Source organism: Scleropages formosus, chromosome 20 (genome assembly GCF_900964775.1).
Source record: "Scleropages formosus chromosome 20, fSclFor1.1, whole genome shotgun sequence".
In the NCBI taxonomy this organism is placed as follows: Eukaryota; Metazoa; Chordata; class Actinopteri; order Osteoglossiformes; family Osteoglossidae; genus Scleropages; species Scleropages formosus.
The window spans coordinates 2,211,516-2,229,523 of record NC_041825.1 but is presented as its reverse complement, the minus strand read 5'-3'; the positions used below and the strand labels follow the sequence as shown (position 1 = coordinate 2,229,523).

Here is an 18,008-nt window from a genome sequence, read left to right as displayed (position 1 = left end):
CACCCCGTTACGTTACCCCAACTCGCTCACGTCCACCCCTCCCTCCTCACCCAGTCACCATCTCTATCGGTGGACAGAGAATGCTGTCAGTCGTGAGTGAATGCAGCGTCACTCGTTCTCGTCTTGCGCCGAGACGGGGAGGGAAAATGCCAAGGCGAGAGTTGATTATCATCACTCTTCTGGGGACAGAGGAGACCAGGAGGGGTGGAAGGAGAGGCGGAGAGGCAGCGAAAGACAAAGAGAGCCACATACAGAGGGAACAGCGGGAGGAAGACGAACAGGAGGACGGCTTTCCAATTACGAGCAGAAGTGCGACATGGATCAATTTTCTGGCCGAGACAGCAGCTCCTATGAACTCATCTTCTCCCTGTTTGTCCCCCTCTCTCTCTTACACAGACACACACACATTCCCCTCCATCAAAACAGCAGCTACTTCACCCTCTTTATTCAGCCACTAATGAGCCGGCATCTATCCCTTAAGCATGGTGGTGCAGAACGCAACCAGAGACAGGCGCGACCGCACACCAATCAGGAATAAAAACACCAAGAGCGGGTTCCCATTTATTCTCCGAACCCTTTCCGCATCAACACACTCCAAATGTACTTTCTCATTTTATTAATCGCTGTTTTACATTCACCTAGTCCTTTGGCAAGCTGGGCATTCCACTGGTGGCATAGCACAGAGAACTGTCACCTTGTGCTCAAAGGACCCGGGTTCGAATTACCACTCCTGCTGTAACACACTTGAGCAAGGTACTTACCCCGAATTGCTCCGATTCAAATTACTCAGCTGAATAAATGAGTAAGTAACTGCAAGTACCTTAACGGTATAAGTACCCTGGAAGAAATAAATAAATGTAAGCGTAAGCTGGGGAAACAAAGCCACGGCGGGGTCTGCTTCGTCATACCTGCTCAGAGAAGGACCATGAAAAGGGAAACAAACGATGTGGTTCGAGAACGCATTCAGGAGGAGCAGTGTGTGACCTTGTTGGGCTCCGCAGTTTTAATAAAGCGCGTTGTCTTTCCATGTTGTCGGCACCATTATTCAAATCCTCTCATGTCAGCGCCACCACGGCGGTGCCCCACTCCCGTTGATCAAGAGGCGCCCGGGAGCCGGGCAGGAAGGGGAGGGGAAAACGATGGGCAATACGGCACTGGCACATCTGCTGGTCGGAACGGTCCATCCATCTCAAGGGAGAAGCTCGGAAAATGATTGACTATGGTGACAATCTCCTGGCCATGACACCTGAATATTTCTGACACAATATGACAGCAGGGAACATGCCAGAAGGACTCAGAAAGCAAGTATAAAACTTGTTAAGGAAGATTTTGGGACTGGGGGTAATATATGGGCCTACAGGATCCATAAAGCCATGAAAAGCCTCTCCGGAAAGCAAATATACAACCAGAAGACAAGGCCTTAGGCCGCATGTTCTGCGGTGAGATGCCCTCCTGTCGCTACGCGCTGAAATGCTTTAATCTGCTCTCGACGCAGTTGACCTTCGCGACAGCGCGTGTCAACAGCTGTCACCACTTCTCCCGCACAAATTGGGCTCAACAGAAAGGTCATCCCGCAGCTCAATGGGCTCTGCGCTAACCCAAAAGCCCAAAATTCGCAGCATGAACTGGGGGAACAAAGAGCATAAAAGCAATTAAGGGCACCCGGCTGTACTGGATATAGCAGTCAGACCATGTTAATCACCGATGAAAGCAAAGGTTCATGTTCAAGGAGGAACGCAGTACCTGGAGACAAGAACATAGTGACATCGCAGGGAGCAGCAGCACAGCGCGATCAGCAAAGCGCACTTTCCATCGGCTGGATGTTGGCTAAAGCGACACAGGTTCAAAGAGCCACACAGACAGAGTTCATCCACGGGTCTGAAACCATCACGACTGACGCTGATGTGGAACAACACAAAAACGAAAGCTTTCAGGGTCCATCGGGAATGGCTTCAACTGGGGTGAGTTGGATAAAAGCAGTACGGATGGGGAAAGTCTTTGGTGGGACACCTCAGTTAGGAACCAAGGAGGAGGAAAGCAAGAGGACGTGGCAATGCCAACGGACAACTGGAGAGGATATGATGCGATTTGAATGAAGGCAAGTGATCAAACTGGACATTGAGCGGCTCCATCGGGGCCAGGCGAACACACAAAGACAACCTTGGTCTTCCTGCGCTTACTGACACTTGGAGATGAGTGTGTACACCAAGACACACCCGCTCCTCTTTGAGCGGTGGCAGGCGCACAGGCAGCTGGCAGTAGCACGAACGCGAATACCAATCGCGAGGGGACACATAGAGATAAAAGGCTTCAGAGGCCATTTAAAACAGGCGTCAAAATCGTTTGGAGTCGGGCCGCAGCGCTACGACAACGCACATCTGTGGCGTGGGGGGCACGCTGTGAAAGCAGGGGGATGAAAGAGCACAAAGAAGAAAACACGAGCGCTAGTAACGTTTCAAAGTCTTAAAGACAAAGGGCCACGAGAAGCAAAGCAAGCTGAGAAAAGGAAAGCAGGTGAAGAGAGCACTTTCATTAAGCGCAGAAAATGTAAATTCATACATGTCACTTCAAAGACTATACTGTGCTGTCATATAACTGCAATACCTGACTCCCTGGTGAGGAAAACTTTCCACCAATAGGTATTTCTTTATTTTAGGTAAGCAGTGCACAAGCCCTAAGGGCCCAGAGAATTCTGGGCCATTGCTGCACTGACCTGCGGGGGGTCCGATGTCTGTTCATCTTTCTTCATACAGCCCAGACAAAGATTTTGAGTCATTACCCGTAACGGTATTAGCTGCCTCTAGCACAAGGCAGCGCTTAACACAAACAGTTTCCTGGGGCAACAACCTCTCATCTGCTTTGACTAACCCTGTACGCAGTAAAATCACTTTACAGTCACACACACCGCACGGCTCATCTCTGCTTTCGCTCTTTGTTCTCACACAGACGCATGTGTGTCCTCCAGTGTAATCGGTGAAAATTCCTGCTACGGGATCAGGGCCCTCACTGTGTCTCCAACTGGAAGACAAAGAGGAAAGAGCTGAGTGTGTGTGAGAGAAAGAGAAAGTCACTGGCCACCAGAGCCATGGAGTTCCGCATCGCCCGACACACAGCTTAATTGCTGTCACTTTTATTCATTCGCATGTATGAGCGCACATTGAGAGAGAGCTTTCGAACAATTAACCAACACCCCACCTAAACAGTGCAAACTGCTAAATCACTTGGAAAAGCCAAACGGAAAAAAAAATCATCACTGTAAAAAGAGTCATTTACCTGTGTACTTGAAATGATTGTACATGTAATATGTAGTCAGTAGTTTCATTTGGTATTTACATCTTTTTCCAGGCCTTGCTGCATTTCACCATAACTTGCATAGGTGTTATGACTTACATTAATAAGTATGATGTGCCAATTGTTTTCATAAACTCCAGCTGAAAATTTTCATAGCAAAAGAAAAATCCTGAATGCCAAGTTATTAAAGGCAAAAAAATATTTTTTAAAAAAAAAATCAAGATTATCATTTGGATAACACCAGAGAAAATAGGAAAATATAACTTGATTTGTGAAATGGGGGAACACAAATATAAGAACATTTGCTAAATAATCGAGATACAGTAGGTGGTAGTAACACGTGATAGATGTGTTTTAAAACCATCCTTTAATACATCCCAGTATGGAAAAAAATCGCACTAAAAATAACAGGACTTATGGGGGGAAAAAAATAGGGTAAAGGACAGTCCACTCAAATGCTAAACAAATTGCAAATTTTAACAACAGTCCAAATAAACATGTTAGAACAGTTTAATAATTACAAGACTTTACCTCGAAAAAGTGAAAAAAGTGAAGACTGCTCAAACATGACACTGATTCCAGCTGCATGAACAACATGACACGTTCTTTAATTTCAATCAAAAAGGCTTTTCTTCAAGTGTTAAAGCTGTTTTTTTACGCTCACAAAGCAGAAATTTAGGCACATTCCTGTCACCTTGCTCACTCTCCTTTTTTTTTTTGGAGGAGAACCTTACAATCAGCACTTCCAAAACAAAGCATGTGGGAGAACCGAGAGTCGTGCGTGCTGTCGTGTGTGTACCTCCACGGGCCGCCGTGTTCTGCTGCCTTACTTTGCATCCAGTTGATTTCCTCTGCGACACAAAACAGATATGTTGGGGATGAAATTGCGTCTAAGCCAACAAACTGAAATCGTTCCCTTGTTCACCAATCAGAGAAGGCAATTCACGTTACGAAAACTCGCGCTGAAGCAGAAATTACTACTATATTCTCTTCCCTTTTTGCAAAATTTCCACTCGTTCCTTACTTTGCACAATGTAAACACAAAGTTCACAGCACGGGGGAATAATAAAAACAGTGTGTGTAGACAGATGCCGGAGAGCGTTATTCTGGGGCATGGTCTAACCATTTCTGTGCATCTCATAGCATAACATGGAAATGCACACAGACGTTCAGTTTATTTCTCAGTTCATTATGGGGATCTTCATGGGGACGAGTGGTGCCCTGCACAGCCCTACAAAGCGAGATCCTGCATTTGGGTCATGTGCTCACGATGGCAGGGAGGACATTAACCCACTTAGAGAGCAGCAACCGCAACGCACCCGGCATTAATACAAAAACATCAGCAAATTCACATGCAAATACATGTGGAAGGTGAAGTTGAAATAACGTCCAGAAGTTTGACTGGTCTTGGTGGTTTTCCACAAGCAGCTTAGACACTAATAACTGACAAGGCTGTATTTCTTCTAAGGGAGACTAAGACCACAAGACTCATGCGATTCAAATTATTCTGTTGCACTATTCAAAATTCTTGACTAATAAGAACAATATCCCAACTGAGTGGGGCTGGTCGGGAAAAAAAAAAAAAAAAAAAAAAGAAAAAAAATTCCATCCCCAAACCTCAAGGAACATAAAGTTATACTAATAGGGAAAGGAAATATGCTATGGATATACACTACATTTACATTTATTCATTTAGCTGATGCTTTTCTCCAAAGGGACTCACAACGTTAAGGTATCTACAACTATTTACCCATTTAAACTGCTGGGTAACTTTACTAGAGACAAATTCAAGGAAAGTACCTTGACCAAGGGTACTACAGGCAGAGGTGAGAATCAAACCTGCAACCTTTGGGTTACAAAGTTAGTCAATAACCACTGCACCCCTACATGTCCCACTGTAGGACTGTTCACCGCTGCACTACATTTTAGTGCAACGATTAACAGTCCTACAAGAACTAATAAAGGCAATTCTACATATACGAATATCTAGAAATACGGTTACTGTACTTAAATTACCTTAGCATCTTTTTTTCAACATTAGTCTTGAGAAGGACAATTAAACTGGCAAGGGTTAGATTCACTTTGAGCCTTAAAGCAGAAGCAGTGGAACTGTGAACGTCCTTCCTGGTGCATAGTGACCACGGGCCACATGGGAGTGACCCAGGCATCCAGGCCATTACTCATATTACTACAGCGCTCCCCAGCTCCCTCCAGCCTCATGAATATTCATCCACCTCATTACTACACATGGCAGGGGGGAAAAGAAGCCATATTCAGAATTTTCTGTGTATATACACAGCAGGACCTAGTAAGAACAAATGAGAATGGATGTGCGATGTGGGGGGCAAAGGGAAGAAAAAAGAAAAAAAGAACAAAAACTACATGAAAAGATCGGAAAGAAAGCACTGTATTTCATAAAACAACAAGTTATTGAGAATGAAACCAAAACTAGACATTAAACAAGCGGCCAATTACACATAGGGCACAAAAGAATATCTATGGCTTGAATTACTCATTACATAGAATTAATTACAACTTGCAACTTTCCTGTAAGATTCTCTATAGACGCACATAATACTGCCGCACTACTTCTGCCACAGCGCACAAGGCAGCGGTACAAGTGCGTCCACAACAGTAATTTATACTGACCGCCAGTCCAGCCCACACAATTGCAGGAAGGAACATGAAAAATACGTCATATTGTTGAGGACTTCTGCAAAATCAGGCAGATGGTAGCACAGTGGTTAGAGCTGCTGCCTTTGGTACCAAAAGTTGCAGGTTTGAATCCCACCTCAAGCTGCAGGACTCTTGAGCAAAGTACTTCCCCTAAATTACCCCAGTAAAATTACTCCACTGTATAAATGGGTATATAATTGTAAGCAGCTTAACACTGTGAGTTGCTTTGGAGAAAATCACCTAAATGAGTAAATATAATATATAAATAGAAAATATACCCAGACAAAATTAAAATTCTGCAGTCTCCTTTATAAAATATAGCTCGTTACTTAAAATGCATATTATGTTACACAACGAGAGCTCATTCATTTGTGAATGATCTGCATTATAAGTAATGCAGCACCGCTATTTCTGTTTAGCCATTATTTCAAACTGAATCGTCCATAATGCCCATGGAAGCAGCTCAAATAAGAGTAAAATTAAAGATAAATGGGAAGCAGCAGGAAAAGTAGCAGTTAAAGCCATGGACTTATAACCTGAGAGCTGATGGTTCAAGCCCCATTACCAGCTACTGCTGCAGCACCCTTGGGCAAGATACTTATCCTGAATTACTCTAGTAAACATATCCAGCTACGGCTAAAAATTGAGAGTACCGGACAAAAGCATCAATAAAGCAATTTAATCTAAATGAATAAAATGTAAGCTCTTGCAGCTTTAATTATACTCTTTCCAGCTGATGAGAATTCACCTTTGCACTGGTGTAGTGATGCGACTCTATATCGAAGACACTATTTCAGTTACAATAGAACCTTGCAGTGCAATCAACTAATGGGTATCTAAGGGCGGCCGAAGGAGGAAAAAAAAGAAAAAAAAAAAACGATGCAACACAAAATCTCCTAACAGTACAAACTTAGGAAACTGCATTGTATCATTCAATCAATGCAAAATATTTAGATACAGGTATCTCTGCTTCAAGGGAATACACCACAAAAAAGCGTTTAGTTTAAAGCGTTTATACTTGACCTTAGCATAATCAGCTACCTACACGTGATCTTTGTCTCGGATCCATTCTTTGATACCCATGTGACTTCTCTTTCTAGGATATATTCTGTATCTTAAGAATTCAGCTTTTTTTTTGTAGTTTGAGAGAGAAGCTGGTGCACATATGTCTAGAGCAGGCTTGGCTACAGTAATCCCTTACTCAGGAAGTCCAAACACCTCTCTTGTCATAAACAACAAATGCTGCAGGAAAGATTATAACAAGAAGCTGAAAATATGATCATATTAGACAGTTCGTCAAATAGCGCTCTGACTCCCAGTGAACTTCAGGACTGACATTCAAGTCTCGTTTAGGGTTTACCCCAGGGGTGTCGCACCTTTTTAGGCCGACGGCCATAATTATTGTGAACCGGTTCAAGGGCCACAAATGCCTCACTGAATCTTAAATGTCTAAATTGAACTTTTTTTTTTTATTGTGTCATGCTGCAGTATTGTTATTTCTAGTCGATTTGGTGTGCAGATAATTTCGCAAGAATTGTTTCAAGTTCAAAGAATTTGCTGGAAGATTTCTTTCAAGTTGAGCACAAAATGAAAACCAACAAACCTCTATAATAACATTAACAAGCAAAATTTGAACCTTTCATTTAAGTTCTTTCAACACAAGTGGCTAACCTGTTTTAGCTACTTTCTCCCTCACTACAAAATTTGCCATCCAAAAGGAGTTTTGATTTTCAGGAAATAACTTGAACTGCAGCACAACTCCGTTAAGCCTCTGATTCCAGTTAGAAGGACATGTTCTTGAGCTACTGTTGCCCCCAAAATTTACTTTTTAGTCTGGATATCTTGACTTCATGGAACTGGCCTTGAATTTTGTAAATGAGAGATGCATGTCTGGAGTGAAATGTTTTGTTATATTTCTTAAGAACTGAAAACACTTCATTGCACACCAAACAAACTGACTTATTTTTCCATTTTAATAAAGTGCAGGTGGCGGGTCTAGCGTTCAGGTCCTGCTTGGGGTGCCTTGTGGTGGACTGGTGTACCGTCCGGGGTGCGTCCCTTCCCCCTCCAGCCTTGTGCCCTATGTTGCTGGGTTAGACTCCGATTTGACGTGACCCCGCTCGGGAGAAGCCGTTTCAGACAGTGTGCGTGCGTGTGTGTATGAAGTGCAGGTTCATCCTTCTCATTAGAAATGTCCTGTATCCAGAAACTTACTTCCTGATTTGCAAGTCATGCTCAACAATCCAATTTAAATAAATATATATGTGACTAATGAAAAACAACACAGTAAAACTGTTAACAGTGATAAAATCAGAGCATACAAAAACCAGCTGTGTTCAGCAGAAGTACAGCGTCGCCTACAAATATGACTACGCTGCAGCCAAACCCGTCTGTTGTTCCGTCAATCACCCTTACTGTTGTGTCTGAATACAACTGCACTGTTATGAGATGCAATACAATTTATAGTACTCATGACATGTACAGTATATATTAATAATTTAGGAATGCTCTCACAAGCCACGTTACATCAGATGGCAGGCCACATGTTGGGGAGATAAATCAGAAATCAAAATTAGGTACAAGGCAGAGCACACATCACAGCAGGCAGCCTTTCTCACAATTCCTGGAACACATAGGTCAGATGCTGATGGTAGATGCTTTAGTTATGGAGCCCTAATCACTAGAAGAGTCTACTTGCCAATGTCTGGGAAGCACCAGCAGTCAGCACACTTAAATCTTGACTAAAGGAGCTGTACTTTTAGCGATCGCACTCTGGCTAAAGCTGCTGTCCACGCCAGTGTCTGTCCATCAGCGTGTGCATTTGCACTGTTGAAGGTCATATGATGGAACCATGTTTATCTGTACTTTTTTCATCTATAACACCAAGGGTGAACACCACTGGAGTGAAACTTGCAGGACCTTGCCATGAAGAACACCTGAAGCCCAGATGAGGAGGCGGCCAGAGAATCACTCCACCATTCCGGAACCACTGCTAAACACTAGCAATCTGTCATTACTGTACAGCGTTGCTATCTCCTACATAGGTGGGCAGTCTGTTGGCCTTGGACCCCCAGAACTGTTATTGGTCTCCAGCCACTATTTTGTCTTGCTCCTATTTCCTGCTGCTCTCCTCCATCACCAGTACGGAAAAGCGTATCTTGGTTACTGCTAAACCATGTTGACTATTGCATGTCTCTATTCTTGCTATTTGTATTCGTTGTGATGGACCACGTGGAAACCTGTTGCAAAGGGCCCTGGACAAAAATAGAATTTCATTTCCTGAAAACTTGAACTAGAGTTTTAACATCTCCCACTGATGCCTTCATTCACAGCTAGAGAGTTTGTCTGCACTGATAGAACTTCCTTCAGTGAAACTGCAATGTATCATTCATTCAAGCTGAAATATTTCAAGATGTGTACATCCGCAGGCCTGCAGAACTGCCAGCCAGCTTTATGCATTAAATCATGCTGAAGGAAGTACCTGTCAGTCACTCTCATGTGTCCAACAGCAAGAAGCATTTGTTTGTTTATTTGAAAAATTTCACTTCATTCCATGTAGTTCAATAAGGTGGGGAAAAAAGATTAATGCCACTGATAATTCATGGGTTTCTATTATTGTTTAATTACATGTAATCTTATGTCTGTTGTTCAAAGAATATCTGCAAAGGTGAAAGAATGATGCTGACCTTTCTTAGCATCTCCATTACGATTTCAAATTAATCATTTCAAAACTAATAACTTTATCGCAATAACAATGGCGATTATTCCCTGCCTTTCTACAACTGCAGTTGCAGAAAGCCATGCTGTAGAGGAACTGTCAAGCAGAGGAGCCATCAGGATCTCACAGGAGGAGCGTAGCAGCCTGGAGAGAAAATCGTCTCCTACTGGAGGCAAAACCAGCCATGTCCGCCCATCCCCCGGCACCTCACAATGGGGGCAATTACATACCGTAGTCGGAAAACTATCCTTTGTTTATGTCATTTAACGCCATTATACTTCAAATTATATCTTTTCTATATTCAGGCCAAAGTGCTCAGCAATATCTGAGATTTTCTGGAAGTAAACAGTGAAGTCTTGACTCCCAAACGCTTCTCCCTTCTGGCTTACGAGGGAGTCAATGCACTACGGTACACGTCTTACACACAGCTGGCACTGCGGTTTGTCACCGGCGTCCGAGAGCTAACACTCAGCAAAGTGAGGCGCGCCAGCCGTGAAACAAACACGGCGAATTAAGAAAGTCCTACTGAGGGAGAAATGTGCCTGCTTGTTAGCTACAGCTTGTTGGCACGTGGAGGCGGGAGACCAGCGGGGAGCGATCCATAAGGCCGAGCTCCTCCCGCAGCAGTCCTATGCACAACGGAAAGAGAAATTGCAACCCTTTGGAGCCTAACAACTATTTCTCCTCAAGTGCAAAGTAAGGCGAAGAATGCGCTGCTTCTCAATCTGTTTCACATTAAATCCCCAAAGCTGGTGGACAGCAGAAACGGCTGTGTGCGGAAACTGCACACACCGGTGCTGCCCGCAAATTCAAACTAACTTTCCCCAAAGACTGCCCCCACACCCAAAGATTACTTTTTTTTTTTTTTTTTAACAAAAGCATTTCATTGTGCTCTCAAGGAAAACCAGAAACACACACACGCAGACACACACGTGCGCACACATAAACACACAAAGAAGAAAATAGGAGTCTTTTCTTTCTGAAAATGTGCCCGACGCCCAAGAGCCACAGATTGTAGCACAATTGCACAGAAATGGGATTACCGAAATGGCCCATTCCAAAATCCATTTCTGTGGCAAATTACAGCCGGGTCTTGTGTAGTGGCATTGCAGCTGGCAATTTCTCACAGAGAAGAGGAAAAGAGGGCCTGTGGTGCCCAGGTACAAGGCTGGGAAAACACACGAGTGGCACGTCTCCCAGGCTTTGCCTCAACATGTTGCAGCTCTTTAAGGACTGTGGTAAGCCTGGGACAAAACTTAAAACCATAATTGGTACAGCGGCTAAAATCGATACCGCTGTCCGCATTAGGCCACTCTGAGCGCAATTTCATATTCTGCCTTGCTTATAGAATTCCTCCTTTTCTAAAAACTCAATTTTAGAAAGGTATGAACTATTGATTTTGCCACCGCGATCCTCTCGCCTCTACCCCTCCCTCGCTCTCCCTCATCCCTGACTTTGTCTGACTGAAGAAACTCATTGAGTTTTGTTGTTGAGGTCGCAGAGCCTCTGCAACGATTTAACCCCCTCTCTTGCAGCATGATTTCCTCCAGACCACCAGTCTCCCCACCCCCATATGGCTCTGGGCTGGATAAGTAGCTCAAATACAGAAAAGGGGGGATGTTTGTCACCACGTATCACATAGATCTGTAAAGTTTCTGCTCAATATTGCCGAGTGCAGTTTCACAGCAGTAAATTCATTAAAAACCCAGGACTCAAAACCATAACCACTCCGCAACCTTCAGGCCCCTATAATGGAAAGTACAGAGCTTTCCAGAGAATGCCATCTCCACCTCTAATTCCCTGTTTTCCAAGAGATCCTACACTGGAAGGTTTAGTTCATCAGAAGAATGCCTGAAAAGCAGAACGCAGAACTGTGTGCAAACAGCTGAAAAATGGTATTCCAGCATAACAAATATCACCACCAATATCAAACAATTAATATTCAAGATTCTAAAAAGTTCTACATCCCAAATGCCATGCTATATTAGTTCGGTTTTCAAACAATACAAGTAAAGCAGTCCAAACGCATCTGCACAAAATTTCAAACTGGGTCTTGTGGAAAAACTGATGTTGTGGACTAAACTAATTAATTAATCAGGACAGATTCTAATAAGATTGCCCTTTTTCAAGAGACACTCCAATCAGTTTTAGTCCCATCTTGTTTGTTCTTGTTCTTAACAGGCCATTTTGAACAAGAGCACTTCAGTGCTCAGCAGGTTCCGCATTTCAGTTCTCTTTCCACATACTAACACAAATGACACTGGTTTCTACAATTCAGACATAGCTGTTAAAACTTAAAGGGTTTTTTTTTTTTCTTTTTTTTTTTTTTTTAAACATGAAAACATTTAGTGCAAAGTGCACAACTTCCCACGAGTAATTTTGCAGCTCTGCGGTTATGTCTGATGACTGTGATGCATATGTATGGACACCAGCATATTCCCATTTCACAGTGTCATACTTCCACAGTACACTCATCTTCAACATTACATTCACTTTAAATTACTGTGGGAGGACCACAAAAGCTGAAAGGCCGTTATTTTGTTAGAATGCTTGTTTATTGTGTTCCTGGGAAAGACGGCAGAACTGAAACAAGCGAAACAAAGACAGGATTAGTGACTCCAGATATCATTAACATTTACAAGTGAACAGCGACTTAAAGGAGAAACCACCTGCAGTCTCTGCTGTCCGAAAACCTGATCGGAGGAATTCCATTGGCCTGAAAATAAGGCCAAACTACTCACCATGCATTCAGAACTGTGAAAGTACCAAGAACATACGAGTACAAAAAGCTCAGATAAGCGGCAACATTTTCATTATCTGCTGTCAAAAAGTTACAGCAGGTAAGGATATGAACTTGGTTTCTAGTTCTAGACCCCCCCACCCCCCTTTTGCTGCTGAAAATCAAAAAGTACTCACCAGTAAGCAAGTCAAAGCCTAGTTAGTATTAAGACATCAGGTTTGAATACTCACTCCTGCAGTAGTGCCCACAATCAAGGTACTTACCCTTAACCTGAACTGATGCAGTGTCAAAATACAGTTGTTTAAATGGGTAAACACACCCTTTGTCAGTTATACAGACATTCACTTAACCCGACTTCAACAATCTGCGTTCAGGTTAGTATAACTACAGACTCTGCAGTCAAGCTGAGGATGCTAGAACTAATACCACATGTCAACCTCAACACAGTACAGTGAGTTGCTTACTTGCTTTACTGGGACTGAGAACCGGTTTGTTACACGCAAAGTTCATTAAGGGAATGTGACACAGAGGGGGCCGGCGGCTCTGAATAAAATCTATAAACTCTATTCTGATTCTACATGCAGCTACTCATGTGGTCATGTGGGAAAAAAGTACAGTCTTATGGTTTTATAAAGACAACAAAAACTGTGGAAATTTCTCAGTTTAATTCCTAAAAGTAGGTGAATTTAACAGCAGGCGACAAACATAAGATTCCACAATATCATTACTTAAGCAAAAAAGCAATATGCAGAAGTAATGTGTAGAAAACTAAATACATGCCATGATACAGCAGCTTGTAGAACCACTTTTAGCGACAATGAGTTGAAATAAATGTTTTCTGTATGAGTTTATTAGTCTCTCAAAACATTTTGGAGGAATTTTGGCTCACTCTTATGTCTAACACTGCTTCAGTTGATTGATGCTTGAGAGCATTCGTTTTGCAGAGCTCCCAAAAGGTCCCTCTGCAGCATCTCGATGGGGCTGAGGTATGGACTTTGATTTGGGCGTTCCAACACTTTGATTCTTTTCTTTCCCAGCCATTCCGCTGTAGATCTGCTGATGTTCTTGGGATCACTGTCCTGTCGCACAACCCAGTTTCAGCCAAGTTTTAGCTGTCGGACAGATGGCCTTACGTTTTTCTCTAGAACAGTTTGGTACAAAAGGGAGTTCACAACACAATGGCTGCAAAGTGTCCAGGTTGTGTGTCTGCAAAACAAGTCCAAATCACAACCCCTCCCGGTGAGCCAGGATGCCTTATGCACAGCTTTGCACACTTAAAACCCCCCAGCTGGGCAATTTTACAACCCTTGTGAACAGGAAAGTACAATAAATCAGAGTGGTAAAAGCACCCTAGTTGACAAACAAGGCAGCGCTTACTATTCGCAATCCTAAATATCTATATCCAGTTATGGTTTGGGCAAGCAATTTCAACTGTAAAAAGGACACCCACCAGCAATAAAAACAAGGGGAAAAAATAACCGCTCGTAACTGATCACGCCATGTGGTGTCCAGTTCAGGCTGTGGCTGATCAAAGTACTTACTGTGCACTGACACACAAAAACAATCACATCCTGCTGTGTAAGCAGTCAAATGCTGTGAGGCGTTTCAGGTGACAGTCACACACAGTGTGAGTGTCAAGTCAGAAGCCAATAAAGAAGCTCTTGGGAGAAGGGCGCACAGCCCACAGGGGGCAGGTCCCGAACACTTCCTGCCATTCCCGGCCTCTGACACCACCAGCTCATCCCCGTGCACGAGCCCCGGGGTCACAGAGCACTGCGGCGGCTCGCGGACACCCAGGGGCGCTCCTCATTGGGCGGGACGGCGCGAGCGCGCGTGCGCGCTAACGGTTTCTCGCTCACGTCATTTTCGCCGTTCGACATATATTGTGAGGTAAACAACAACAATAATAATAACAACACACATACCGTAGTTCAGGAGATAGTCAACACAATGAACAGGCACTAAAAACACCCAAAAACAGGTCTGTGTCCCGGGCCCGGGGTCTGCGAACCACACAAATTACACAAACTCAGCGAGATGTGGAGTCAGTTACTACTACTACTAGTTACCACCTGGAACTGCCCAACTCCGCGCAGAAAACACACCTACGAGTGGTTGTGTAATGAGCGTGCAGCGCAGCTAGATACAAATATCACCAACGAGGGAAGAAGGGAGGAAAATAGCCAGAAGCTGACCCGAAGAGGGGCTCTCAATCGGCTAGCACGCTAGGCTAACAGCACAACAGCAGCTCCAATCCGATCGCCTTTGGGAAACCGACACAGAATCTCTAGCGCATTTCCAGCAAAGTTGCGGCTTTCGCATATACCCATACTCCGCCTCAAAACATTACTCTACATCACATCGCCAAATACCCTGTAACTACTTTGATTTGCTTTCTTTGTCTTTTTTTTCACTCACCTTTCAGTGCCTGCGCTTCGCCCGGATCGGATTTTCTCACACTGGCTCGATCACATCCGGGTCAAGTTGATGCGTCATCGACGCCCCGCCCACTCAACGTCTTATTGCCGGTCGTTGCAGTCGTTCAATTAGCCATTACAGCCTTCGCTGTGTAAATGTGAAAATAGGAGTAGAAAGCGTAAAAAAGGCAGAAAAAAAGTTGTATCTTACTAAAAACTCGTATAGTCATTTAAAACAGGAGCGCTTAGTGTGTATTTTGGTAAATGTATATAGTATATGCAAATGTAAAACTTTGAAAACGACAAAAAATCAAAAATCGTAACTGGAAATGAAGAGATGATGACTAACAGGCAATCTTAAGTGACTTTTTCTGCGCTTCCTTAAGTGCATTTTACTCTTTACATGAAATATTTCCAAGACTGGATGCTCTTCGTATTTTGTGTTATAATGTGAACTGGCAGCACTGGGTAATTTAGACCCTAACCCCTAAACCTTAACCCTAAACCCTAATCCCTTACCCCTAACCCTTAACCCCAAAACTCTAGTCCTTAACCCTAACCCCGAAACATTAACTCCTAAACCCTAGTCCTTAACCCTAACCCCTAAACCTTAATGCTAAACCCTAATTCTTTACCCGTAACCCTTAACCCCTAAACCCTAGTCCTTAACCTTAACACTAAACCCTAATCCCTTACCCCTAACCCACACAGACACACACACATCCTTACTCCTAATCCTTAACCCCCCATGCACTCTGGAGCTTCTAAACCCTGCTGTTTCTCCTACTTTGCTACTCTTAATCAACACTTTTCCCTCAATTCTTCCAGAAAGAACACCCTGTCACATATAAATGCGTAAACTATACCAGCTCTGTACACAAATCCTACCACAGTAAGTCCCCTCAAGCAAAGGTCTCGGCTGACTAAAGAATAATTATACAGCACTGCACTAACACAGAATATTTTATTTGCTCTTGACTCAATTTCAAGATAAGAAATATATATATATGTGTGTATATATATTATATATACAGTGTGTATATGTGGTGACGCCATGAATACTTCACAAGCCTTGAAATGTAAAGTGCGGTGACGTCAGTGTTTATTTGTCATGCAGGACTGTCCCTGCAATGAATGTTGATGCTGCATCATTTATAGTCTGATTTCTACGGCTCAGTTTTAGGCATATCATTAATAAATAGCAGAAATCCAGCCTTAGAACTTCTCCTTTCACAATTAGTAAGAGTATTAAATGACAGGTGGGAGCGATGCTGTCAAGGTGAATTTCACTCACAGGGATGCCTTCTTCTATATGTTCTTGTTGCATTGCAAACATAGGGAAAACATGCAAACTCTGCACACCGTGAGCAGTATTTGAACCTCTGCCCGGTCGTACAATTTGGGTACCGCAGCATTATCCACTGCACCACGGTGTAGAGTACACACATACATTGACTGAAACCACTTGTCCCAAAGGAGGTCACGGCAACCTGGAGCCTAACCTGGCAACACAGGGTGCGAGGCTGGGGGACACACCCAGGACGGGACGCCAGTCCATCACAAGGCACTCCAAGCAGGACTCAAACCTCAGACCCACCCAACAGCAGGACCCGGCCAACCCCACTGCACCACTGCATCCCCCCGGTGCAGAGTAGTATTAAGTAAAGTCATGCAAAGATACAAATGAGCACACTGGGTTTCCTTGAACACTATAGTAGCATCATTCCATCTGTACAAAAGTGTTTATTTGCTTGCAATCCCTTCCTAACTGACTGTTTTAAAAAAAAAAAAAATTCCCAGAAAAATTCTTAGGAGGACAAACTGGGCGACCCATATATCTCGAAGAAACAACTGACTCAGAGGTCGTGTCAGAGCTTAGAGGACTGAAGAATACTGTGTTGAAATAAAATGAAAAACAGGGGCTTCAGAAAAAACAGGAGAAAACAGAAGGAACAAAAGCAACATATGAATCATGATCTGTTTATTCCTTGCAGCTGCAAAAATGCACAATGTATGCCATACATAGGTTTATTACTTTTTTCAGTTTTTTTTTCTCAAAACCATGACAGCTCCACACCAGGGCAATGCACCTGCACCGCGATGTGGAGAGTAAATCCCAAACAGCGGATCCCAGTCGAACCCGAGCAGCACCCGTCAATAGAAGCCCTGCGATGTGGAAGCAGCCTGAGACAGGCGGCACGCCAAATGACGTCCCTCACGTCCCCAACCTCGCACCTCTCTGTCAAGAGAGGGGGGGGAGAGAACGGTGCCAACGAACAGAAGAACGGTCACACGCACGCAGTGAGGATCTCGCACTGAGATCTGGAGGAGGCGGCTGAATAAAGAGCGGAGCCGGGAATCTAGGAGCACCGCATCCGAGCCAGAAAGAGGCCCTCAAAGTGGCGTCACGTGGCGCTGCCCTTTTTTGCAGAGCGAGACAACCAGCAGCTTGCCTGTAATTACTTTAGGAGCGTCGGGCGAAGGAACAGCTAATAATGTCGGCTGGTGGGGTATTGAATTTGCACTTTAATTAGAATGCTTATGGAATGTGGGCAGCGAGCTCCGCTCTCCGAATTGCGCGCACATCCTCGGGGGGCTCGGGGCGGGACAGCGGGTTGACATGAGAAGAGGAGGTGGGCTCGGGATTCTCGGCGGAAGTTTCTGGAAGTAATTGAATCAGAAGGAAATAATATGCTTAGTAGTCACAATTGCGGGGGGAACTTACGGCGCTAACCGTTTTAAACATTTATGCTGCTATTTGGCGCGGCAGTTTGAGGGCGGCGCTCGCGAGAGCAACGGCGGCGGAGTTTCGCCTACGAGGACTTGAACCCGCAACGTTTGCGGAGTTGTTCTTTTTTTTTCTTTTTTTAATCGTTTTTTTTTCTTACGCTCTTCAAAAAATAATCAACGCAATTAACCACACCAGGGCAACCTCATTAACGTTTCACTCACTCACACATAATCTGAAACCGCTTATCCCATGCGGGGTCACGGGGAGCCGGAGCCAAACCTGGCAGCACAGGACACGAGGCTAGAAGGGACACACCCAGGACAGGACATCAGTCTATCCCAAGGCACCCAAAGCAGGACTCGAACCCCAGACCCACCGGAGAGGAGGACCCAGTCCAAACCACTGTGCCACCCCACCCACCGCTAAAATTTCAAC

At 44.0% G+C, this 18,008-nt stretch overlaps 1 protein-coding gene across 3 annotated transcripts in view; it reads right to left on the bottom strand.

The window, feature by feature from the left end:
* LOC108919818 (speckle-type POZ protein-like) overlaps nucleotides 1-14,895 on the bottom strand; it is a 70,698-nt gene extending 55,803 nt beyond the window's left edge. For all 3 annotated transcript variants that reach the window (XM_018728115.2, XM_018728123.2, XM_018728107.2), the window contains exon 1: nucleotides 14,844-14,895. The gene's annotated coding sequence lies outside the window, so the exon portion shown is untranslated. The remainder of the gene's footprint in view (nucleotides 1-14,843) is intronic.
* Between the last annotated feature and the right edge of the window lie 3,113 nt (nucleotides 14,896-18,008).